Below are 26,687 nucleotides of genomic sequence, written 5' to 3' on the forward strand. Positions count from 1 at the left end.
CCTCCCAGGAGTTCTGACTTCTCGCAAGATCAGCCAGCAGCCAGACCTTTTGTGGCTGCCAACTTCTCCCCAAAAATGCCATCATGTAGCTTCTGACTGGCCTTGCCAACTGGTGTCTGAAGCCACTTTTCCCACACCCACTGTGCTTCTCAAGTAAGTGTCTTTTATAGCTGCTTCCCTCACAAATGCCAAGTAATCTTGTATAGATTTAACTAAGAGTTTCTTCAGAAACAACTCCATGTTCTCCTTCTCCTTTCCCGCCCTTTTCCTTTATGACTCCACCCCCCTCTACAGGATCCCCACTGGGACAAACTTCTAAACAACAAAACATTTTTAAAAACTTGGATAGAATAAAAAAGTGTTCTCCCTGTGGTCCTTCACCAACCGGGAATAGACAAGGCCCTGCCATACCTAATTGTACCCTTTCCATGACAAACTACAATATTCTAAGCAAACTTGGTAAGTCTGGTACTTTCTTACCAAGGGAGCATGCTTATGGATTTCTGAAATGAACTGGGGTCAAATGGTTTGTGACATCAAATGTGTCACTAGTCTTTTGATGTCCTCCAAATTTTTTTAGTAAATAGTAACTCGATTGGGTTCCCTGTGGATCAAATAAGGGGAAATTTAACTATTTGCTGACCTATGGTCTTGATCCAGATCCTCCCTCCCTCACGACTGCTATTTGCCAAGGGAAAAAAGCCAGATTGCTGCCACTGAGATGTTTTTTCTTTTCTTAGCAAATAGCAGTGATTGAGGGATGGGATTGGCCTAGCCACACTGGGACTAAAGTCAAGGTAGCGTTACCCCATCTTCCATCACAGCCCCAGTAAATGAGGGATGTTCCAATTGCTGCTTAACAAAGAACACTGAAGCACATCAAGGCCTTTGTAGCATTTAATGTTATTTATAGTTGGCCCTTTAAGTGGGTTGCCTTCTGTATTGTTTTCTGGAAGAACTCCTTTTCTTTTTTAACGACTGCCTGACTGGCAAAAATGAAACAAATGAATTTTATATATCACTGCACCGCTACAGCAGCAAAAGTTGACACCCATAATTTTGCCTGTCATGCAGCCATTAAAGACATAGGAGCTTTGACAGAATAAAATATGGTAACTTTTGCCTTGTGCTCTAGTTGATAAAGTATAGCATTTGGACTTCTGAAATCTGGATTAAATCTCAACAATATGGCATATCTTTAGGAAAGCCTTTTTGCCCCCTTGCCACAGTTTCCCTTCCATTCAGGTTTGCAGTGACAAAGATTGCGAGGGATTCAGTTGCTTCTTATGTATGGCTGCCTTACTGAAGCAACACTCTGAGGTCATTCACACAATCGAAAACTGTGTTCTACCCAGGTTTGGGAGCTGTGTGTACTCCCAATTTTTGGTTGTGTGGAAGCAAGGTTAGAGGAAAACTGGGTAGAAGTGATTGTGTGGAAGCAACCTTGCTTCCACACAATCACTTCTACCCAGGTTTTCCTCTCACCTTGCTGCCACACAATCAAAAATTGGGAGTACACACAGTTCTCAAACCTGATTGGAACACAGTTTTCAATTGTGTGAATGACCTCAATATCTCTTTCCTCCTTGCCACAATTAAACAGGGAGAGGCTTTATTTGAGGTACCATAATAGGGAACAGGGTTATTATAGGGTTTGAAGCAAATGTATAGGGTCATGGTCAGCTGAAACATTAGCTGGAACCCTGAAGGATGTCAAAAGCATTTCACTAAACTAATGATACTCCTCAAAGAAGATGGCATCATCTAATGTGCCACCAAATTTAGCTTACAGTGACATCTGAGGTGAGTTTTGAGGGTTCTGCAAACACCTGTGAAGGAATCATAAGAAAATGTTATCAGGGATGCAACAAGCTCACATGCAATAAGCTCACACCTCTTTTATGGTCACTGCACTGGCTGCCTGTTCGTTTCCAGGTCCAATTCAAAGTGCTAGTTCTCAGCTACAAAACCCTTATGGGCTTAGCAACTGTATATCTCTGGGATCGCCTCTCTTGGCCAGTTGTATCCCGTCCTGTGAGGTCTTCTCACCTGGCCATCCTTAGTGTCCCGGGCCTTTGTCCTTTATTTATCTTTTAATTGTTATTGGTATTGTTGTTGTTCACCGCCTAGAGTCTTTGGAGAAGGAGGTATGTAAGACATTTTTAATAAATAAAATAATAATGATGTTTACTGTTTTGAGAAATTCCTCAAGAGGAGGAGAGACTGGTCAAGAGGAAAAACTAGCTGCAGTAAAATATATATGGTCAGTGTTAACTTCTTTACCATCTTCTAGTAGTATCCGATAGCAGAAATGTTCAGTATGCTTTGAGTTATGATCAGCCTAAAACAACAAATGCATAAAGGACACTTCACACATTATATTTTGATAAACCCAGCTTTGCTACCACTCAACACAGAGTCAGTCGAAGCCTACTAACTACAGCACTGGATGGAATGGATGAGGTAAGGATTCCTGGCCTGTAGCCCAAGATTCAGCAGGAGAAAGGAGTATGTGCCAACCTAGAGCACCAGAAGGCATAAGGCTGGCCCTGCAAAGGCAGAACGATATTCTGCTCTGTTCAGAACTCAACTGGTTCTGTCTGTGTATGAAAAGTACAGCCACCTCAGTCCCAATGTGAATCCTTCCAAAAAGACAACAGCTGCAATAGTGTACACAGTTTGTGACAATTGTGCTTCCATAACTCCCATTCAGTTCAATCGCATTGCAATGCATGTGTAACTGAGGGCTGGACTCGAGCCACTGTGTTTAAGCTGGCATAAGGAGATATGCCTCTCAGAGATGAGCTGTCTCAGCCAATTTTGGCAGACTATATATAAAGCCACTCATGTGAAGGATTTAAACTGCTCTTTTAAAAAAACCCAGTAGTTCATTTGCCTTAACACATAAATGAGGGAATTGGCGATTACTGCATTTGTTCTACAGAGATACATTGAGATAGATATGAGTTCTATTTCTCATGTCATCTTTTAAAGACACTGAGGTACTATTGTGGGGACCTTGCAAACAAATTGGAAATGTGTTTTGAAGATATATGTGATGATTTGGGTTACAGTGAAATGGTAAATTCTTTCACAAAGTACCAAAATCCTTTTTTTCATGAATGTGAGCACTCCTGGCTGCTCTGTGCTGCAGGCACAGAAGGAAAATGCCTCTGTGAGAGGTAGTGAAGATTGTTTGGCCCTAGAGATAGCTTCCGACACCTTTTGGCTGAACCCCCACCCAGCCGCCTGGCAACCTTTCCAACCACCTCTGCGAATGATGACTGACATTCCACACAGAGAACTGTCAGTGGCTGGCATGCCACACAGCTGCTGGGGATCCTGCAGAATGCGAAAGGCAACCCTGACAGTGTAGCATGACAAGGCAGCTAACACCACTTTCGGGCAGTCCTGCATTACTACTTCCATGGTTTCCAAGAGAATTAGCACGGTGTAGCTGCCTGAAAGTGGTTTTAATTTGTTCTGCAGCTGCCTTGTTGCACTACATTGTCAGGACTGCCGTTCACAGCGACCCTGGTAGGTCCCTAACGTCAGTGTTCTACTGTGCAAAATATGAGCCAATATTTATATATAATTTCCCAGCCCTCACCAAGAGGTCAGGTAGCAGCATTACAGCTTCCTCTGGGTCCTAGCTTCTCAGGGAAACTGTCTCTGAGAGGAACCCCCAAAATTTTGGAACTACACAATGCACAGGGGTGGATTAACCTTTTTGCCTCCCATAGGCAAAAAGGCATATGCCACCCTTAAACAAATTTTAAAAAGCTCCAGGGAGGGTGGTGGTGAGAGGAAAGCCCCCCATGTGGAGAGGAGGGCTACAGGGCAAGGGGGAAGTTTCCCCTTTTGCCCCCTAAAGATCACTGTTGGCGGGAATTGGATGGGACTTGGCAGTGGCTGGCTGCAGGGAGGGTGGGGTGGTGAGGAGGGGAGAGTCACAGTGCCCCCCTTTTTTTACCTCTAAGCCTGCTGTGTGGGCAGCACCGCGGCAAGGTCTTTCCTCCTCCCCTCCTGCCAGGTGACTACACGGCCACCAGGCTTTGCTATCTGCAGCCCATTTCCAGGTTTCCTTCCATGTGGAAGGAACTTTCGCCCTGTTGCCCCCTCCCCTGCACAGCTACTGTCGCTGTGGCTTAAAAAAAATAAAGTAAAGGGGAGACTTTGCTCTTGCCCCGCTCCCCGCAGCTACTGCTGCCACCACTCCTCAGATTTTGCAGCCATAGGCAGATGCCTCCTCTGCCTCTGTGTTAACCCGCCCCAGATAATGCACACACAGAGGTCTTTTTATGAGAATGGATATGTGCAATTTAATTCTATTAGTATCTGATGATGGATGTAAATGTCAGGAATGTATCTGTGGCCAGAGCTACATGTTACATGTCTGCCTCATGTACTAAAAATTTATGTTTTTATGTAAGTACAACTCATGTACTAAAAACACGGTATGTACCGCCCTGAGCAGTAGTGTACTGGGAGGGGGAGACATCATCATCATCAACATCATCATCACCACAACAACAACAACAACAACAACAACAACTGTAGTCGAGAAGAAAGAAAAACAAGTTAAAATAATCGACATAGCAATACCAGGGGATAGATAGCAGAATAAAAGAAAAAATCACCAAATACAAAGATCTACAAATTGAAATTGAAAGGCTGTGGCAGAAAAAGACCAAAACAATCCCAGTGGTAATTGGCGCCCTGGGTGCAGTTCCAAAAGACCTTGAAGAGCACCTCAACACCATAGGGGCCACCAAAATCACCATCAGCCAATTACAAAAAGCAACTTTACTGGGAACAGCCTATATTCTGCGATGATATCTATAATAATAACAGCAACAACACTGATAATAAAATTCAGGCATCCAAGGTCCTTGGGAAGGACTCGATGTCTGGATAAAACAAACCAGTCAATAACACCTGTCTGACTGTGTAAACAAGAAATAATAAAAAATAATTTAAAAAAACCCTCTGGCAGCTTCTTCTCCACAAAATGGCATTGGGGAATTGGGTGATTGGCTGTGGAAAAGTAGTGGGTAGGAGGTGAGGTGCTTCACCCTTTCACTGCCAGCCAATTTCCTATCGCAACTCTCCCCTCCTTAGCTGTTTTCCCCTCTGCACCCATGTTTGTGGCAGAAGTTGAGGTCTGGAACCTCGGCTGGGGCAAAAGTGGGGAAAGTTGAGTAGGGAAAGTTGTCATGGGGAAATGGCTGCATGTGGTTGAAGCACTCCTTCCTGCTGTTTCTCCGCCACATATTATTGCCCCATCACAATGCTGTGTTGCATAGAAAAGTTACTGTCAATGTTTTATTATATGGGAGCAACTTCATAATATAGAAAGCATAATATATGAATCAGGTCTCAGGTTGTGGCAGGTTGGAATGGGCAATCATATGAAGAAGAACAAGTGAAGATGAGTCCCTGGACTCCCTGCCTTCCTCCCCTCCCCTCTGTTCTCTCCTCTCCTCTCCACCCTTGTGTCTACACCCATATGGACAGGGTTTAAAACAAAACATTCTCTGCACACAGACACTTTCATTCATGTACTTATGCATGCAAATTACCTGGCTCAGAAACATGTTTTTTGTCCCTGATTCAATTATAGCTTTGCCTTTTGGCTGTGACTTGTCCGAGGTTGCATATGAAACTTTTAAGAAAACCATAGAAGCCAAGAAATTCTGGCTTCCAGTTCTTTGTCCTGATGATTAACATCCTCCCCACCCACACTTCTCTGATGATTTCAGGTATTTTTCTGCTAGAGTAACATAAATAATCAGCCAGTCCAAATTCACTGTGAAGTTTGCATGGAATCCATACATAGAAAGGTGTTCTATACATGCATTATCAACACTCCATCAAGAAGGAGTGAGCAAGGTGGCATTGTGACAATTTTGCCCTGTAGTGACAATATCTTTTAGCAGGATCCTCTCTGATGAGATTAGTCTGATGAAGTACTGATGAGTGGCAATTCTGGAAAGCAATAAACTATGGAGAGATAATGATACTGGCAAAGAGATATGAGGTTGAAGGAAGTAACTACTGCCTGCCATTTACTGTATATGAGACTGTTCCTTTTTAGTGTGTGTTGTAGAGCAACTAAATAAAAGACAAACTACAGCAGTATTTCTCTCAAGGAGGCATTGCGCAGAGAAGTAAAAAATAAACTAAGTCAATGCATGTCTTTTACTGCAATCTTTAGGAAGACTGAAGAGAATAAACCATGCAAAAGCAAAGTGATGTCTGTCTTGCACTAGACTTCCTCTCCTCTACTTCAGTGATTCTCAAACTGGGTCCAAATATGCCAAAATGAACCAACTGTGTCGAATGCATTCAATACTTCTTTACTCCTCAGAATAATAAAGGCCCCAGCTTTAAAACCCCTCCTGTCTCCCCTAGTGGATGGACAGCAAAATCATCTGCTGTCTTGGGCCAGATTATCTTCTGGACTGCCTTCTCCCAGGGACTGCCTTCTCCCTTCTTCTGCCTTTCTGCACCCTGAGATTGACTGTGGAGAACAGAGAGCCTGCTCTCTGGTCTGCCTTTGGCCAACCTTTGCTAACTTGGCAAAGGGACACCTTTTAACATGGTGATTCTCTTTATTTAGCAGGGGGAGAGTAAATGGCCCTATCCACCCCCAGCACAGTACCTCCAGTGACTGTTGCTGGCATCTATCTTATGTTTCTTTTTAGATTGTGAGCCCTTTGGGGGCAGGGATCCATCTTATTTATTAATTATTTATTATTATTAATAAATAATAATATTATTGTTTATTATTTCTCTGTGTAAACCACCCTGAGCCGTTTTTGGAAGAGTGGTATAGAAATCAATCAAACAAACAAACAAACATACCAGGGCCTTCTCAGTGGTGGCTTCAAAACGGTGGAACTCCTATGGGAAATTATATTGGTCACCTCTCTTGTCACATCCAGGTGGATGGTGAAGAGTCTCTTCACACCAAGGTAGTCTCTACCGCTGTTGGAAAATGGTGCCTGTAACAGAGATCTGGAGTTTCTTTAACTGTGTAGACTGGAAGTATTTTTAAAGGGTCTATTCTCTCAATAAAAACAGCATGCTTAAACATCAGAATGTCTGTAATATCACCCCACCCATAAATACATTTTTACTAGTTAAGCTTCATTGCTCCTGCTATTGTTTGCATTTTAAAAAATCAGCTCTGGAAGAATAATAATTTGTAAAATAATTGTCTAGGTCACACATTTTGGCATTTCTCTCTTTTTAAGAGAGTGAAGAAGTTTTTCTGTACAAACCCTACTGAAAATAATTATAGCTTTGCGACAGCATTTCAGTAGGGCTTGTTAGGAAAGCTTCTCCCTGGAGTGTGCCTTTCATAACTGATCATTTCCTGAGCATATCGGTATCGTATCTTAAGACATCTAGGATGACTGGACCCAACTTATGTTGGAATCCCGATTGCTGTGAGTTTAGCCAGAAGAAAAAGAGTCCCTTTGCTTAGAAAACATTGTAAATTATGGATACTTCCACATCATAAAACAGAATTACATGTAGCAGAAGGTAGAATTTTCTAACTGAAGAGATATTTTAATTGGAATGAGAACAAATTAGTTTGTTTATAGCTCTGTCTTTCTCTCTCCCCCTCCCCTCCTCCAACCGTACACACATAAATGCCACTGTTTCCAGTATAACTGACATCTGGAAGGTGCACAGAATCTCTTGTCCTGCACAGAAATACGATAATCTGACTTCACTGTTTGGAAACTGGTATCTATTAATTAAGAGTCCATCATTTGTGCTCTGTAATTATATTTATTAAACCCTAACTCATATCCTAACTATAATTAGTTCCTGCTAATTAATTTTATCAAATCCCTCTAGATTCATATCTTAAGTAAATATTGAGTAGCCCTGCACTAATTAGTTCAATCAACGTGGAGTGCATTTCAATGACTAGGAATCGTTCTTGCTAATTAAATTTAATATAAAATAATGTTCCATGTAATAAATTTGCAAGTACTGCAGTTGCAAAATAAATAAAAGAAGTACAGTCTAATTTTGCCTAAGTTTAGCCTGGCTTGCAATTTGAGTTTGGGTAAAACCTTCTAGTTTGCTTTATGTATTTATTTTGTTGTTCATTTAAATCCTGTTATTCCAAGCCTTAAGTCAGATGATAATATCTAATGATTTGCTTTCATGCTCATGACAAACCTGAAAGGATGTCTGGGCCAACGTCCAAAACTAGATTCTTCAGCGGTATACATGCTAATATATATAATGTAGGGCAGGGCCTCTCAGGGATCCACAGAGGCGCAGGCCACTTGCAGCTTTTGAGGCCTCCAACCCTGATTGGCTAGGATGCTAGGATCCAAACATCTGTTAAGGCTCACACAAGTGACTTATATAACATATACAACATATATCTATATCTTATACAAGTGACTTAAATAAGATGGGCTTATTTTCTTTGATTCTCATGACATATCATAAACTGCTTTTGAAATTCCTCTTCACTTCTGAAAGCATGGAGTGCGAATGCTTAAAAAGAAGCAGCAGCAAGTCTAAGCTTCCTTGGAATTATGGAGCTAATTCCAAGAGCCCAAATGCTACATGTTGGGGCTGGAGCACAGCCAGAAATGAGCAGCTACACAAGCAACCTTACTGTGCATAGCCCATTTGCGACAATAGAGATAAATATAGTATGACAGAAGAATAACTTGGCTTGTGCAGCCATCATTTTTCAAAAGCATTGGGTCTGCCTTCCAGCTCTGCTGCAGCCCTGACACAGGGACAAAGCTAGGCTTGAACCTTTCCCATTACATATTTTGTATGTTGTTATGTTTAGGCAAGAGTAAAGTATTGAATTCCCCAAATGTAATTTGAAGTGATACAATCCAGTAAAAGGTACATCATATGCCATCATGGGTAGGGAATTTCCATATCACCTGATGTGGACTCAAGAATTCCTAGGGGTGACTTTTCTCACATTCTGATTACTGTGATGAAGAGATAAGATACTGTGATGACAGATCAGTTGATGTACAGGCATCTTTTCTCACAAAACATTGCTCCTTGGTTCGTGTTCCTATTCCATCCACTTCAGTCAAACAGAGAGCAACAGATAAACCAATTATGGACGTGACTTCAGAGGGGTACAACTGGGAAAAATTTCCCTCATAACAATTGCTGCCTCTTTCCAACACTTCTCACCTGCTTCACAACTTTGCTGTGATGAGCACCACAGATGTCTTTGCTTTGCTGCTGGCAGTGTTTTCATGATGGGCTCTCCTAAAATTTCTCTGGTATTGTAGGTCAGATTTTTCTTAATCTATTAGGAAATGCAGAGACAAAGCATCATTTGGCAGAAAAACCACACTGGGCGTGCCATTAGTGACTTCAGTTCTTCTTTTCTGAAATGAGATGACGATGCACCACTGCATTGTTCAATGCAAAGCATCAGCAGGTAGTAATGTTCACTGCCACCATCCCCACAAACTATTTCGCATCCCTAAAGCAGGCAATTTTGAGGTGGTATTATCTATGTGAAATCCAAATCAACATGCTCCAAAAGCTCATGCTAGTATTTTATCTTTTTGATGCGGCTTCATTAAACAGGCTTCAAAACAAAGTGACCTACCATCGTGCCAGTTCGGCTCTACAGTTGCAAAGTAACGGCTTTCCTGGGGCTCACAGCTGTTTAGGCGTGCACAGTACAATACAAATAATGTTTTAAAATCACTGTGAAACAAAAGAGCCTGACCAAAGCTGTTCTCTTGTATAAGTGAGAATGGAACTCCTGTTGGCCTGAGACAAATTGTAAAAAAATTACTAATGGTGATAGCAGATTATATTTCCCAGTGGCCAAGTTTTCCAAAAGTTTCTACTGAGCTCGTTGAGGCTGTTTGCACGAGCAACCCTACCCAGGGTTGGGCAGCCCTACTTGGATAGGGCTGCTCATGTGAAGTGCCAGGATCGAGGCCAATCTCGGTGCTGGCTTTTCCCCTGGTAGCCCAGGGTTTTTACCCACCCTTTACCTGAGTAAAAGGGTGCAAATGTACCCTTTTATCCAGGTCCAGGGTCATGTGTGTGCTCAAGCTGCAGACAGCCCAAGCAGACACAGAGCCAGGTGCCTAGAGTGCCCGGCTTGAGGGGAAATCCCTCCATGCACTGTGCTCTTCGCGCAGTACATTTAGGGATACCTGGAGGCTGGGCTTCATTTTCCTGGCTTCCAGGGATCCATGCTGCTCAGAGCAGTGCGGATCATGTGGGCACATGAGCTGCACACCACATAGAAGACAGCTGATCATCTGGGGGTGGAAGGCAGATTCAACTGAAAGGTTTCAGTTCATTTCGGTGATATAGGTTGGTCTTTGACCTTTGCTGTGACTCTTCTCTCCTATAAAATCTCTTTGCCCCCACTGGTGCTAAAGCACCAAAATTGGTGGTTGTGATGGTGGAGGAGGGGTATCGGGTGATGGGTTCATGGATGGGTTGTGCCTCTTTGTGTACTCCAGTCTGGAGAGAAAAAGAAGCCCTAATCAGATATTATTTTGTACCAGATGTCTGCATACGTGTACATGCTTTTATATGGATGACTGTACCTGCATTCATTTTAAAAGTGAAGCTGGGTACAGGAGGTCTCCTGAAATGCAGAATATAGATAGGATATCTATATTCCATACCTGTGCAGTGTGCACCCTGTACACAGATTAAAGTCTGCCTACATGTGCAGAAGTGCATATGTGCGCACAACACACATGTGAAAGCACACGTTTGTTTTCAAGAGTACAGGATGACTTGCATGAGATGTGAGAGAAAATGGTGGCATGGCCAAAATAGCTTCCTCCTGTGCTACAGGCTATATTTGCTCTGCTCATCAAGCTAGCTACACATAATCTTCCTTGTCAAAAGAAAGACTGGATAACCCAATAGCTCTTTGCAGCCTCTAATGTTTATTAATCTTTTATGAACTGAACTTAGTGTTACAAAGAACTATTTAATCTAGAGCACTTGAAGCCTTGGGGTAGTACTGCTGAATAATAAGGTGGTGGGTTTTTTTGGTTGGGGTGTGTTTGTTTGTTTGTTTGTTTGTTTGGTACAGACTCTCAATTTTTCACTCCTGCCCCTCTCACCATTGGTTAAAATGGAGCCTTTTTAGTATGTTTTTATTTTAACTACCTTTGAATCCTCATAAGCTTTGCCTCAGAATGGGAAGGAAAGCTTGATAAAAAATAAAATTGCACAGCACTCTGGCTGGAATAATAATTCAGCTGCTGGAGCAGAGAATGGTTTCTTATGTGCCCCCCCCCCGCCAAAAAACCCCAAATTAATCCCATCCTCTCCAATCTTTCCTCAGCAGTTAGTCATGCCATCTGATGGGCATTGTGCCATCCTGACGGCAGCATCTGCCTCTGTCACCCAGCGGCTCTTCCCTCCTTGTAACACTGCTTTTTAAATTGAAATGGAAGTGTAATGAGAAAAGGGATGCGACAAGAGTTTGCCACTTAGAGGGACGCCTGTTCCTGACCCATTTCTACACCTCCTGCTTCCCTCTCTTGTCTCTTCTGTCCCTTCTCCCTTTGCACTGCTCCTGGGATTGTGTCTGTACTACACAGATGTTTCTATCATGCTATTGCATGGTTATTTTTCAAATAGTTTCTCAGAACAGATGCTCCCACATGCACACCCCTCCTTTCTCTGCTGACACATTTCCCCCCTCTATACAAACAGCAGATTGCATTGCCACAGTCCTTCTGATCTGGAGAGAGAGGACAAAAATCAATAGCAATGATGTTGTTTTTCTTTTCAGGCTGTTTTGCAATGAGGCACATGACTCACAGCACTTCTGTGCACTTTCTCTCATACACGCTTCCTTGGTGACATTTTTTTCGGACCACATTCCTATTGGTTTTTACACCCTCTGGGCTATTTCTTTGCAACACAATACCATTGTTCAGTCACTGCTTCATTGGAAGCTCCACTCAGCACTTTCTATTTTTCTCAAATAACTCTGAGGCTATAAGTTCAGTATTGTGCAATCCAGAATTTGGTTTGAAGAAGGGATCCTCAGTACTGTTAATAAAACGTCATGGTCAGCCATTTGTCCTCTGCATATCTTTTTGCATTGTAAGGGAATCTCATTAAATTTGAATCCAAGGTTGACATGGGACCTATGCTATGTGTAGAGACCAAGTTTGGAGACCAGGGCTCTGCACCACTGAAGTTGATGTAGCGCAGTGGCTAAGAAATTGGTCTATGAAACAGGAAGTTCCCAGTTCAAAGCTCACTTCCTCTGTGAACTCACTAGGTGGCCTTAAAATAAGCCAGTTCTTCTCAGCCCCAGCTCCCTTGCCACAATATGCATACCTTACAAGATTGTTGTAAGGATAACAGCAAGATAATGTATGTGAGGCACTTGAACACTCAAAAATGCTATACAAATACAAAGCATTTTCAAGCGGGGTTTTAAAAAATTAACTTCCTCATATGGCATTCTCGCCCTGTTGCCTATGAAACATCAAAAATGTACAAAACTCAGTCATTATCCATTTCCACTTTCCCAACTTTTCTAGACACGTGCAGATGCCTCAGTTTCTCTTATAAACCCCCCTGAACACCTGTTCATCAATCACATGTAGCACAAACTGAGCAGTTAAGCACAAGAAGGCTCAAGAGGGCTTAAATCCACAGGCACGGTAATGAAACAAAATAGAATTAATAGGTTTATTGTTAGAAAATCAGCATCACATAGAATTCACACATCAAAGAGAAGCATTAGCTGGAGGTCTAAAGCTAATTTACACATTTTATTTCTGCATTATGCACAAATGGTAAAAAGTCACTTCAGCAAGAGGGGCATCAGGCTATAGCTAGTAGGCATGCTGAACTTCTGTTATACTACATAAAATTGTTGTTGAAATTCCCCACACACACACTAGCATTTGAATAGCAGTAGTCTGGAACTTTTCAGAAGCACTGGTGCTACTGGGACACTGGTGCTATCCATTGCACCAATGCTTTGTTAGGATGCCAGCCACTTTTTTTCAGAGCTCCCCCAAGGAGAAACTGAAATTCCCTTTTAATTTTGAGTTCCCCCCAAAAGAAATTTAAAATAATTTTTGCAGACAGTTTCTCCACTCCGCTGACCCTGCCCTCTGCTCCACACATGTTTGTAATTACTTATGAGCTGAGCATACGTTCAAACAGTTGAAACTGAACATGCATATCTCTTTCACTGAAGCTGGGGACTATGCTAATACAGGGTTCCCAATTCTCATATAGAAGAGGATCATTGTTTATGTATATATGTCTTTCTCTTCCCGAGTTTAGTAACACTGGACATAACATTGGTCTTGTGGCAGCAAGCATGAATTGTCCCCATTGCTAAGCAGAGTCTACCCTGGCTTGCATTTGAATGGGAGACTACATGTCAGCACTGTAAGTTACTCCCCCTAGAGGATGGGGCTGCTCTAGGAAGAGCATCTGCATGCAGAAGGTTTCAAGTTACCTCCTGGCATCTCTGAGATAGGGTTGAGAGAGACTTCTGCCTGTAACCATGGGGAAGCCGCTGCCTGTCTGTCTAGACAATACTGAGCTAGATGGACCTATGGTCTGACTCGGTATGAGGCAGCTTCCTATGTTCTCCATATGGCTTGACGTGGACACAGTTTCATAAGCACAGGGGACACCACAAAAGTCATGCACACAGAGTGGGGAATATTTCTGCAGAACATTTCCCAGTTTGTAGAAAGTGCACAGCCCTTGCACATACATACTTACCTGCACATGACAGCATAGTAGCCTAGCTCTAGGTATATTACATGTGGGTCCTTCTGATAAGTTCAACTGACACAGCTCCACTGTTGACTCAGCAGTGTGGGCAAATTTAAATGACTTCCTCTTCTCCAGGAAGTGCTCTGTGTCACCTAAGAATACATCCCTGAGGGCTGCACAGCCTTCAGGGTTGTATTTTTTGGTGACATAGAGAGCTTCTGAGGAGAAGGGGGTTGCTGAAATCCCTCTCCCAGTTATAGTCCAGATGCTAGAAGCTGCACTGGTGCTTGTACTGGTGCTTCATTAGAATGTAAGCCTTTATGTTTAGATTTTTGTCTGGTGGTGGTTTTAAACTTAAGTTGGTGGTGGTGCTCTACAATTTTCCCATTTCTAGCAAGTTTTCTTTACTTCTCGTATAGTAAACTGGACACCCCCCCCATCAAACAAGAAAAAATAGCAAGGTTTCAAGGCAGCTATAACATGTCAAAACAAATATAGAACCTGAGAAGTGTTTCTACAAGGATCAGATTAAAGACAGCAGTATTGAGCTGGTGTAGCACAGTTGAGCTGAAAGACTTGGCTATCATTCAGGAAGCTCCCAGTTGAAGCTTTGCCTCTGCCATAAGCTCATCTAGTCTTAGGCAAGCCATTCTTTCTCAGTCTTCCATCAGAAATATGGGGGAAATGTCTTGACCTACGTTACTGGATTGTTGTAAGGAGCACAACTTGGTAATATATGTGAAGTGATTTGAACACTAAAGCACTGTATCAATGTTAAGTATTAATACTGTCACTGAATGTAGTACAATATTGTATGTATAATTATCATTTCTCAACAAATCTGTCACAGACTGCCTCAATCAATTTCAAAGTTACCAGTCAAGACTAGCTATTATTTAAAACTAAGTCCTACTGATTTCAAGTCCCAAGTAAGCGTACACAGGATTGCTGCCCCTAGGACAGATTTGCTATCACTGCAGCATTGCAGATTATTTTATGCCACTCATACAAGCTGGACATCCTCTGTATTTCCAAACTGTGGTTCCTTTGATAGAAGTTAGTAAGTTAGAAATGAGTTATATGAGCTTTCTGATCTTCCCTTTCAAATATCCTGGGAGAATCATTACTGGATATCATATACAGTGAGATATCCTAGTGGGAAATCATATTGTCATTTCTTCAATGGTTTTAATAGCTGATACCCAGAGTTTCTGTCTGTATGACGAACTACACTAAACGTTGATGAAGTCACCTCTGAAATTTATACACCCCCAACATTTGCTGTGATGTAATATACACATATATTTATTTTTTTGTTTGTATTTATTCAGCTTGGAGAATATTAGATACAACTGATTCCCCCCACCCCCCGATTTCCCATTTTCACATAAGTATTTGCTTTTCATTTCTTAGACTTTTCCAGCATCTGTAACCTATCAATTTAGACATAACACCATACTCTTAATGAATGACATACAGTATTATTTTAAAACCAACCAAGTCCACAAAGCATTTAAACTAGAGCACTTGAATTCAGATCCACTTCATCCTGCTGAAGTCAAATGGATAAAATCCCCTTAAATCCAATTTAAATGGTAGATTGGGCAGTGAGTGTTTTAACAAGATAGAAAGCAACCTTTCACAAGCCTCTGCCTTTTTTGCCGACATTGCATCATAACCAAAATGTCATGTTGAAAAGAACAATGAACTAAATATCAGTCTAGGAAGTTGTTTGGTAATTTACAGGACAGAAATAGTAGTTACAAATTGGCTATAAATGGCTGATCATGGGGTATTAGTAATGGAAACTCTGACAGACTTTTTAGCGATTAACAACATTAGGGGGCACCTCTATAATTAGTTTGCTGCAAAGACCGCAAAGTATTTTGTACCACATTTATTAGCTGAACATACAGTATGTCAGACAATCAGAGTGTTTTTCAAGTATTCACAGATTTAGAAAATAAGCAGTTTGCCACCTCAGATTTATTGTGGTTTTATAATATCATTACCATCATATTGAGGTTAATCCAACAAAGAACTCCCTCCCTTTTTTCTAGTTTGTGTGCAAATATTCCATGTAAATATTCCATGCAATAAGTATTGTGCTCTCAGTAAAAACCAAGGGCCTGGAAAAGGTATCTGTTACTTGTTCTTTATGGTGTGGCATGGGGCACATATGTGCCTGCAGCAATCTGTGATCCTTCAGGGAAAACCTGTGTGAACTGGAAGCATTTATGTACACTGCTACATACAACTGAGAAGGGATGTGCACAGAACCATGGCTGGGCGGTTTGAAGGTGGCGGAGATGCCGCTTTAAGGTCGGGGGAGGGTGCACTTACCCCTCTCGCCACTTCCTCCCCACCGGCGCCCATTGCTGTTAAAAGTCTTCAAGGTGTTAGCATACCACCCTGCCGCCCCATTGCCCTCCTCGGCTGGAAGTGGCCAGAAGTACTGGGCATGCATGCGCCCGTTGCGTGTGCGCAAGTGCAAGGCAGATGGACGCGCGGGCACATGCGCACCCAGGACTTTCGACCACTTCCAGCTGAGGAGGGCAACAGGGTTCCCCGAAGACTTTTAACAGCAATGGGTGCCAGTGGGGGGAAAGTGGTGGGAGGGGTAAGTATACCCTCCCCCGCCCTTAAAGCGGCACCCCTGCCACCCTCTATCCGGCCCTGTAATTGAACCTGTTTGGAGGCCCATAAAAGGGCCTCCGAACAGGTTCGTGCACATCCCTACAACTGAGCAGCTTCCAAAAGTACTGCTATAGTCATGGACTTGCTATGACCATAGTGCATGCAAATATTTCTGGTTCAGAGTGCTGACATCATAGGGTCGTTCACACAACCAGTCCTACCTGAGTAGGACAGGGCTAGCCCAGGTAGGGCTGGTTGGATGAAGCACTTGGATCACTCCCAATCCTGCTACTTCTCCCCACTGCTCCAGTAGCCCTTAATTTATACCCAGGTTAAAAGTGAGGTAGGAGGATGAGCGTGCGTCCCCTACCTCACACCCTGATCATGTGGACCATTGTCCTGCTGGCAGCTGCTCCCAGGGTGCTGACAGCCATCATGATCAGATGGTCCAGGCAAAGGAGCAGCCAGGCAGCAGGGAGCTTTCCCACTGCACCGTGCTGCTTGTGGGGTACGTGACGGCCTTTGTTCCTCCCCCCGATTGCCACTTGTCTCCTTGCTGCACCGCTCGAGTGAGTGCATAGACAGCAGAGCCCCCTGAACAGGCTCTGGTCATCTGGGGGAAGGCAGGTAGGCTCCTGCCTTCCTCCTAGACCACTCCCTCATGGCCCTGTGAACAGCCTTAATGACATTTCAGGTGCCTGTGGGCCTGAAGACAAGAATCCCATGCAACTTTGTAATACAGGTGAAACTCGGAAAATTAGAATATCGTGCAAAAGTCCATTAATTTCAGTAATGCAAATTAAAAGGTGAAACTGATATATGAGACAGACGCATTACATGCAAAGCGAGATAAGTCAAGCCTTAATTTGTTATAATTGTGATGATCATGGCGTACAGCTCATGAAAACCCCAAATCCACAATCTCAGAAAATTAGAATATTACATGGAACCAGGAAGACAAGGATTGTAGAATAGAACAATATCGGACCTCTGAAAAGTATACAGTGTACTGTGCTTGATTGGCCAGCAAACTCGCCTGACCTGACCCCATAGAGAATCTATGGGGCATTGCCAAGAGAAGGATGAGAGACATGAGACCAAACAATTCAGAAGAGCTGAAGGCCGCTAATGAAGCATCCTGGTCTTCCAAAATACCTCATCAGTGCCACAGGCTGATAGCATCCATGCCACGCCGCATTGAGGCAGTAATTGCTGCAAAAGGGGCCCAAACCAAGTACTGAATACATATGCATGCTTATGCTTTTCAGAGGTCCGATATTGTTCTATTCTTCAATCCTTGTCTTCTTGGTTCCATGTAATATTCTAATTTTCTGAGATTGTGGATTTGGGGTTTTCATGAGCTGTACGCCATGATCATCACAATTATAACAAATTAAGGCTTGACTTATCTCGCTTTGCATGTAATGCGTCTGTCTCATATATCAGTTTCACCTTTTAATTTGCATTACTGAAATTAATGGACTTTTGCACGATATTCTAATTTTCCGAGTTTCACCTGTATAAGCAGGTGGCTTTTGGAAGTTTCCTACCCCAATCTGCTTAGAAAGGATAAGCAAACAAAGATGAAGGCTTCTGCATCCATATCCCCAGCTAAATAAGGAACCCCATGGGCAAAAGAGTACTGCACATCCTCACCTGCTCCAATTGCTGGAAGGACTGGATTTAGCTTTTCCTGTTTCCTTCTCCCTGCCAAACAACTAAGAAATCATTTAATAAAGCCACATGCAAACAGATATTTCTTATTATTGTTACACCTGTTTTGCTATTCAGCTCTGCTATTTCAGCTTTGCTATTACTGAATATACATTTACATACAAAGCTGCCTTTCATTTGGGAACTGAGGATAACCTGATAAATAGGCTGCCTTGCAAAGTAAGACATTTGATTGTGGATAATGGCTGAACACCAGTTCAGATCTTAACCTCCGAAGCCCACACTCATCTGCCACAGAAAGGGGGAAAATCTCAGTTTAGCCCCCTTCCCCCCACCTCCTACAAACAACCTCAGGGATACCCTGTTGCTGATCCCTCAAAAAGATTTCATTGTCCTATTCTGAACGGTGACAATGTATCAGCTCTCTGTATCAGCTCTCCTCGCTGTGCCTAATGTCCCCGTGGGGGATGACCATCCCTCCAAGTGATCGAACAATGCTGCCCAACTCTGGTTGACACCCCTTCGTGCCTTGTGCGAGGATCACTGCCCCCATGCCAGCAGTCCCTGGGAATAACGCAAGACCATACAATTATCAACTGGGGCCAACAGTCCAACAGGACATGAAAGTCCGCAGCTGCTTGCAGAATGAGGGCCTTCCCCTTCAACAGACCTAGGTCATTGCCATCAAGGTGCAGGACCAACATTTGGGGGTAAGGGCGAGAGATGAAATGCTGGAACAGTTGGGGCAGCAGCTGGCACCATACCATGCCTCTTCAGCCAAGCCACTCTGCCTGAGCAAATGCGCTGTAATCCAACTGGGTTCCCCATTTGCCTTAGCAAGTGTGGTGACTGGCCCAAAACATGAAATTGTGCCGCAGATCAAAATGTGGTCCAAACCAAGGTAGCTGCCAACATCTGCAAAAGAAATAAGAGCTAACCAACTGAAAACTACTTCCTAAGCCCCTTGAAGTGCCGAACGTAGCTCTGGTAGGCAGAAGAATCTCAATGACCAATACTCCATATAGAGGCTGGGGGAAAGCCAACTGCCACTGCTGTGGATGCAGCCCCAATCCTAAAAGAGTGAGTCCCGCATGAACCCACAGGCATGCCCGCCACATATAATGCAGACTTGGTGAGTGTCCAGAATTGGTAGCAAGTCAGCGGAACATCATGATGGTGCACAAAGGGAGTACCGTGGAAATCCCCATGAACTGAAAGATATGCTAGCATGGCTGATATGGGGCAAAGGAAGGGTTTGGAGCAACACTGAAATGGAAAAGTCATGCCCTTGTGCCTCTGATCCATGTTAGAGACCCTCAGATGAACCTGTAGCACCATCTGAGATACCAGGCCAGTTCAGTCCGGCACCCCCTCAAACCACCACCCCCCAGTTCGATTTCGTCAGGGGAGGGGGGTTCACAAGTTATTCTTCTTAATTTTTTAAAACTTACCTCCTCCATGTAGGGTTGCAGAGGTTCACCCTTCCCCCCCCCCACCGCCTCAGCCTCCCATTCAGCTCATTCAGGCCTTTCCTGATGGTGCTGTGGTCATTTTGGAGGCTGCTGCACTTGTGCAATGGGCCTCTGCATGGCCAGGCCAGGCCATGCAGAGGCCTATTGTTCAGGCACAGCAGCTTCCAAAAATGGCCACCACGCCGGTAGGGGAAAGGCCCGAACAGGCCGAAGAACTGCTGAATGGCCTGGTTTTGGATGAATGGGAGGCCTGTAGGGGGAGGGAGAACCTCCACAGACCACCCCCCACAGCCTCACAGACCATCCCCCCCAGGAGTAAGTTTAAAAATTTGGATAATTTTTTTGTTGTTTTAAAAAACACCTTGCGAACCCCATGAGTGGGCCGGGGGTGGTGGTGGTACAGGGTTGGACCAAATAGGGGGTGGTTCGATTCAACCCCAAACCATTGAACCTAATCAGTATGATGTCAAAGATGTTCATCCTGTTTGCACTTCCCTAATACCTGGATATTGTCCCTGTGTAGTGCCCTGCCTGAGGAGTCCAGTTTTGACGAGACCAACAACTTGCTGATCCGCAGAGCCCCACAAAAGGCCAGCAGTGCAGTCGCCTGAAAAAGCAGGGTCTTCGAACACAAGTGTTCAAAAATGGCTGCTCACCTGGGTGAGAATCAATGGTGAGATAGATGACCTGCTATCACTCACCCATGGATGATTCCTAACTCAGCCCTCCAGCATGCATCTAATTCTGAAATCACTGGTATTGTCTATAAACCCACCAATATTGGCTATGAAATAAAGAGCAGAGAGCCGCACCGAAATAGAACAAGGAGCCAACCCCCTGGCGTGAAGTGCCACACAATGATGCATTAAGTGCTCTACTGGTATGGACCAAACATCCAACATGCCCAACTCCAATCTGAACAACCTAGAATCATTGTTGGCTGCCTCATACCAAACTCTGGTGCTGACTGCAAGGGACTGTTCCATGGCCCTGTTGGCCTCAAACCTCCAATTGACACCTCTACAGGTAGTGCCATGGGCACAGGATGGGATCCTGGGGTGAGCTGGAGGAACCGCTCAACAATCTTAACTGGGCTAGTTCCTTTAGGCTGGAATCTTAATTAGGCTAGGTCCTTTTACCCATTATGTTGCCCCCTTGACCCCCGAGCTTCTGGTTAGCCTGCTGGTCCCAATTAGAGCCCTGGTTACCCCGATCTCTGTTGCAAGAGCTGAAAGGGTGCAGCCACCTGCACACAGAACAGACGTACCTAAACTGGCACTGCTGGTACGAGCAACTGCCAGAGGAGCCATATCCCTAGCATAGCAGGTGGGGTTGAACCCCCTGCCCGGCACCGCCACCCCTGGGCTGCATGGCCAGTAACTTGGTAATTAGGTGGCCGCTATCAGAATAGTTCCCTTGCACAGGTTGAGATGGGCACATAATTTGAAACCACATCTGGGGATGATGTTCATCCCAGAGAACAGCGGGGTTAAGTGAAGACTGCCTGAGGAATGATTCATTGTACCACACCCAAGCAGGGCCACTAAATTCAGAGAAGGCATGTTGAATGGTGTCTAAGTACTTCACCACTGAGATGGCCTTATGTGGCTGTTTTTGCAAAACCACTCCCATGTAGGTCATATACCCAACCAGCCAATTGGACCAATTGTAGCCGGCTTGCTTCTTTCTAATTTTCTACAACTCCTTACTATTAGCCTTATCCATGCCCTTTGTCTCATTCTTCTGGAACAAAAGAGAGAACATATCCACAAAATCTTTGCACCAAATCTTTTCTTTCATGGCAAGGAGTAAATGGTCAGCCAGGGGCATTGAAATTTCCCCATAAAGGTAATGGTCACTAGCCAAAGAGGCCTTGGACGCCCCAGTAGTGCTTGCAGTCATATCAGATGAGGCGCTTTCCCCAGCCACCTTCTCTCCACCCCCAGGTTGTCTCATCAAGCACTGTTCCCAGTTAAGCTGACTCTGATCTTTCCCTGTCTCTGCCTTAGGTGTGTTAGCAGCAGTAGCTTCAGTGGTAGCTGTCAACTGTGCCTGCATGGCCAGAAAACCTGGCCTGTACGTCCACAGGTAGCTCTGCATACCCCCCACCCCAGCTGCCTGTGGCCACCATGGTGAGAGGGCAGGCCACTTTGTGTACTCACCTGCACACCCCGCGTTAGCGTTTGGCACATTTGACTGCAGAGTTTCAACTGGGCCCACTGGTGGAATGGTTGGTATCGCATCATCGACTGGTGCTTCCAACGCCACAAGGCAGACTTATTTTTTATCAAACACACCGTTCCCATGCCTCTTAGAGTGTTAGTGCAACCAATGGGACCCAATCTCACCAAGAAAAGGGGGAGGCTGCTAAAGACAGTATTCCCCCCAAATGAGTGTCAGGCTACAGGCTCAAGCTCTCTCCAGGGCCCTAGACACCCAGAGCAGCACCCATACCAACCCTATCCCCAACACCAACAATATATAAATAGGAGGGGGGTAATAGAGGTAAAAGAGAAGCCTAATGGCCAGGGAAAAAAATGCAATGAAACACCACCCTACTGAGTGCCAAAATGCTACTGATGCTGTGTCGGCAGCCAAACACGCATCCCCTGCTGCTCAAATTGACCTGCTTCAACCCCCACCTCACTACAAAAGAAAGGGGGGAATGGTGACCAGGAGGGCTGAATGTCTGTCCAAACCCACGGCGAAACATCACCAAACCATGGCCCGAAAGGTCTGCTGCTCCTTGCTGCAGCTGCCTGAATACCTCTCACCACCCTCGGTGCCACAAATCCTCTTGGCAGCCACCCCAGAGGAATCAACACACTGCCTCTGCCAGCCCAGCTCAAAACCAGGCCCACGCTGAGCGGAGAAGTGCCAGCTTGAGCTGGACTGAGTGCCAGTTTGAGCTGAGAACCAGCGCACCGCCCCACGGACATGGCATGCCAGATGATGGGCTAAAAGGCACCACATGCCACTGGGAGGATGGCTACATGCTGGTCTTGTCCCAGTGGGCCGGTTGCAAAAGCTGCCTCCTCCCCCAGCAGCTGGCATTGGGACTGAGCGGGTTAACAACAATTCATAGATGATGCAATGCAGGAGCATATATTGTCACAGAATGACATTCAGAATGATCTTTAGCATGTTTACTCTGAAGTAAATCAAACTGTGTTCAATGGAGCAAGTGAGATTAGGATTACAATCTGAGAAGCCTGGTCATGAAACAGGTGCTGGAATTGTGTTTAGACATTTCAGATGCCTTTCCAGTGTAAAACAATAGCAGCACATATACAACAAAACCATTGTCCAAGGTATATGGCTATTTTCTTTCTTTCTTTCTTTCTTTCTTTCTTTCTTTCTTTCTTTCTTTCTTTCTTTCTTTCTTTCTTTCTTTCTTTCTTTCTTTCTTTCTTTCTTTAATACATTTCTATACCACCCAAAACTCAAGTTGTCTGGGCTGTTTACAGAACAATAGAAACAGCCAATAAAAGATTACAACATTTCTACACAAAACACAATGAAAACAATGAAAACAGTGGGGCGATTCTCACGATCAACAAAAATCATTTGTTTATTTTTGTTGACCGTAAGAACCACCAGGCTTGCAGCCGAGCCCGGTGGTTCTTGAGCGGGTAACCCACTCAAGAACCCCTGCTAAAAAGCAGGTTTGCAGAGCGAGTGCTCCAGTAAACCTGCTTTTTAGGATCATTAGTAGCCGCGGCACGCCTTCGCGCCGCGCCTACTCATGAGTAGACCCTTGGCCGGGAGGCTCCGGGTGTCTCCCCAGTGGTGCACCCCCTGCCGGCTCCGTCACGGAGCCAGCAAACATGTTGCCGGCCAATCCGGCTGCCAAGGGCTCCCTGCCCGCTCGTCTGTGGGGAGAGCGGGCTTAGCCCGTTCTGCCTGCAGTTGTTACAAAAGCGGGTCTCACGGATCATGAGACCCGCCTCAGTATCTAATTAAAAGCCTGGGTGAACAAATGCGTCTTGACTGCCCTTTTAAAAGTTGTAAGAGATGGGGAGGCTCTTATTTCAGCAGGAAGTGTGTTCCAAAGCCTCAGGGCAGCAATGGAGAAGGCCTGTCTCTGAGTAGCCACTAGCCGAGCCGTTGGCAACTATTAGCAGCCATTTGGCAGCAACATTTGTTTATTTATTGGATAGATTTATATCTCACTAAATCAGACCACTGAACTGCCAGAGAGCTTTCAGTCCCTAGAATGATCTTGCTCAGTCAGGTTGGCAACCATTGGATTTTCCCAGAAAAGAATGGGTATGGGGGCTTCCTGTTGTGATCAGGACTTTGTCTCGGTATGCAGGGTTACCAGGGTGTTGTCATCTGCTGTTCCTGGTTGTCTGCTCAGCGTTGACCCTTGGCTTTGGATCTGCATCATGGCTTGCCTTCTGATTCTGATTCCTGGTTGTTGGCTCAGCTTTGACTCTTGGCTAAGTCTTTGACTCCCAGCTTGCTTCCCACTCCTGGTTTCTGGTTGTCTGCTTGGATCTCACCTTTGACTGCATCTCTGACTCCCAGATTGTTCCCTGATCCTGAGTGCCATATTCACAGTTTCTTGCCTGGCCTCTCCTGGTCCCAGCTTTGGGCTCTGAACTTTCTTGTGGTAACCTGCCTACAGAGTAGCTCTGGCACCCTCCTATGGCAGTCAACGATGTAGAAGAAATGAGGGCAGGGGCATGGCTATAATTGAGCAGATGGGTTCAAAGACCCCGGGGCCCCCAGCTCCACCCTTTCCTATTTTCTTAATCATCTCCCTCACTCTGAGGGGCTGCCAGGGAGAGGGGCGAACATGGACCCACTCGCCCCTAGCTCCTGAATGGTGGCATGGAAATACACAGCATAATGATTCTGGGTCATGAGGTAAGATCTGCCACACTTTAGGAGAGGGAAGAGAAACTTGATTTGGTGCTAGCATTTTGAGCAGAAATTCCTGTAATGTGTAGTCCCACTCTCACTGTAGTGACTTCTGTCATAAATAAAAACGAAGAGAAACATAGTATCAGATCAGCTGTCTCAATCGTTTCCACTAAAAAAATGATGGTCCAGTTTTCTCATCCTAAAACAGCCCTGTGTCCCCTTCAGGTATGTTTGCAGCAGAAGCAGTAGCACCAGATTGACTCACTCAGTACAATATATAACTTTTATTTGGTGGTGAATGGAATTTAATACAGCTCTTATTGCTTTATATTCCATTTCCCATTCCTAAACCCATATCTATTCTCTCTGTGTTTGTCTAGGTAGCTACTTTTACAGGTTTGGAGCTATACAGCAGTGAAGAAAAATGGACTTGCTGCTAGAAGCCATCCGAGGTACTTCATTAACTCAACTGGTATGGGGATGGGGAGGCTTAGAAGGCATGTTGTTATGTCCTGTATTATGACAACAAACAAATATTGTAGAATAGGATCCACGATACCTATAAAGCTGAAATTATGCATCAGATAGCTTTTAGTGTTCATATTCTTGCATATTTTAGGCTCCTTAATGGACAACAGAGAGACAAAATGCTACTGCAATAAATTGTAGGGATTCTTTTTTTATTATTATTTATGATAAACATACAAAATCCGGATGTACTTATTATCATTAGCTCAGTTACAGCTATTTAGTCCTGCATGTTGTTTACAACCATGGCCAGACAGGACATGAAGACCAACAACCCACCCCCATTGTGTTCCCTTTGCATCTGATATTCAGTATGTTACCTCTGAACATGGGACATAAAGCTGCCGTGACTAATAATAGTTAGGTACATCGGAAGCTGCCTTATACTGAGTCAGACCATTGTTCCATCTAGCTCAGTATTGTCTACACTGACTGGCAGCAGCTCTCCAAGGTTTCAGGCAGGAGTCTCTCCCAGCCCTACCTGGAGATTCCAGGGAGTGAACTTAGCATCTTCTTCATGAAGAGCAGATGCTCTACCGGTGAGCTATGGCCCCATTCCCTTAAGGAAATATCTTACAGCAGACAGTGCTCACATGTAGTCACCCATGCAAATGCAAACCAAGGCAGAGCCTGCTTATCAAAAGAGACCGTTCATGCTCACTATTGCAAGACCAGCTCTCCTCCACTGATAGCTAATAGACCTTTCCTCCACAAAAGCCACCTAAGTTATATTTAGGACTCACCCATATTGGACTCTCTGTTCAGAGAACATTACCATTTGGATACCAACTGGTTTACATTCAGTTAACAAAGCTGGTTATATGCCCACCACAGCAGATGCTGCGTTTTTGTTCTTTTAAAAAATAATTGGTGGCTCAGTTTCAATTTATCACCCTTCACTTATGAAAAATCAATATTTCACCTCAAAGATGTATTATAGAGACTAAAGGAAACAAATAAACACCTACACCCTGCCTCAAGTCTTTATTCCCTCCTCCCTCACTGACTTCCTCTAGTTTCTGGGCAAATTGTGAAACAGTTTAACCATGCCTTTGATGAATACCGATAATAATTTATTAAGTGGTAACCTACCACAACGTGCATGTAACCACTCAGTATGCTGCATAACTGTAAAATCCTATAAGAGCATTTTTCTTCTTTCCTGTGCTAGATAAAGAGTCAAATGGAGTCAAATCTAGTGGAAAGAGGATAAGACTGTTGTCCACTTTCAAAAATAATGTGTCAGTTCATAAGGTGGGTTAAGGTTTTCAGATGTGCATACATGTATAGATTTCTTCTTCTATCGTCTGTAGAACTCTTTGGTGATTAAATGGAGTATCCTCTGTAATACATCAACAATTGGGTAGCAGTGTTAGTCTCATCAAACATAACACAGAGATGAGGCAATACATTTTATTGGACAACTTGCAGCCTGAGCCTGTGCATGTTTACTCAGACAGGGGCGTAACCACTATTGTGTGAACAGGTTCAAAGAACCCGGGCTGCCAATGGTAGGGGCCACTGAAGCCCCCAGTGGTGTGTGGCTCAGGCTCCGGAAGAGCCCCAAACAAACTCCCCCCACCCATGCCTGGGCTACTAAGAGCCCTGAGCCAGCGCTTTCCCATCCTTTTCAGGCTAGGGAGAGAAAGGGAGAATAAATGTTTTCAGGCAGCAAGTGCTGACTGAAATGACAGGGAAGCGCTCACTCAGGCTCTTTGGACCACAAGGCCGCACCCCCTTTGC

General features: G+C 44.3%; 1 long non-coding RNA gene across 2 annotated transcripts; it reads left to right on the forward strand.

Annotated features, from left to right (window-relative positions):
- Positions 1 to 26,329, forward strand: LOC128340968 (uncharacterized). Of its 2 annotated transcripts, none has more exons than XR_008314116.1 (3): positions 1 to 153; positions 24,797 to 24,868; positions 26,116 to 26,329. It is a non-coding gene; the product is annotated as an uncharacterized LOC128340968 (long non-coding RNA). The 2 variants fall into 2 exon arrangements; XR_008314115.1 differs by lacking the exon at positions 1 to 153 and adding an exon at positions 20,077 to 20,207.
- Positions 26,330 to 26,687: the final 358 nt, after the last annotated feature.

Source organism: Hemicordylus capensis, chromosome 1 (assembly GCF_027244095.1).
Source record: "Hemicordylus capensis ecotype Gifberg chromosome 1, rHemCap1.1.pri, whole genome shotgun sequence".
Taxonomy (NCBI): Eukaryota; Metazoa; Chordata; class Lepidosauria; order Squamata; family Cordylidae; genus Hemicordylus; species Hemicordylus capensis.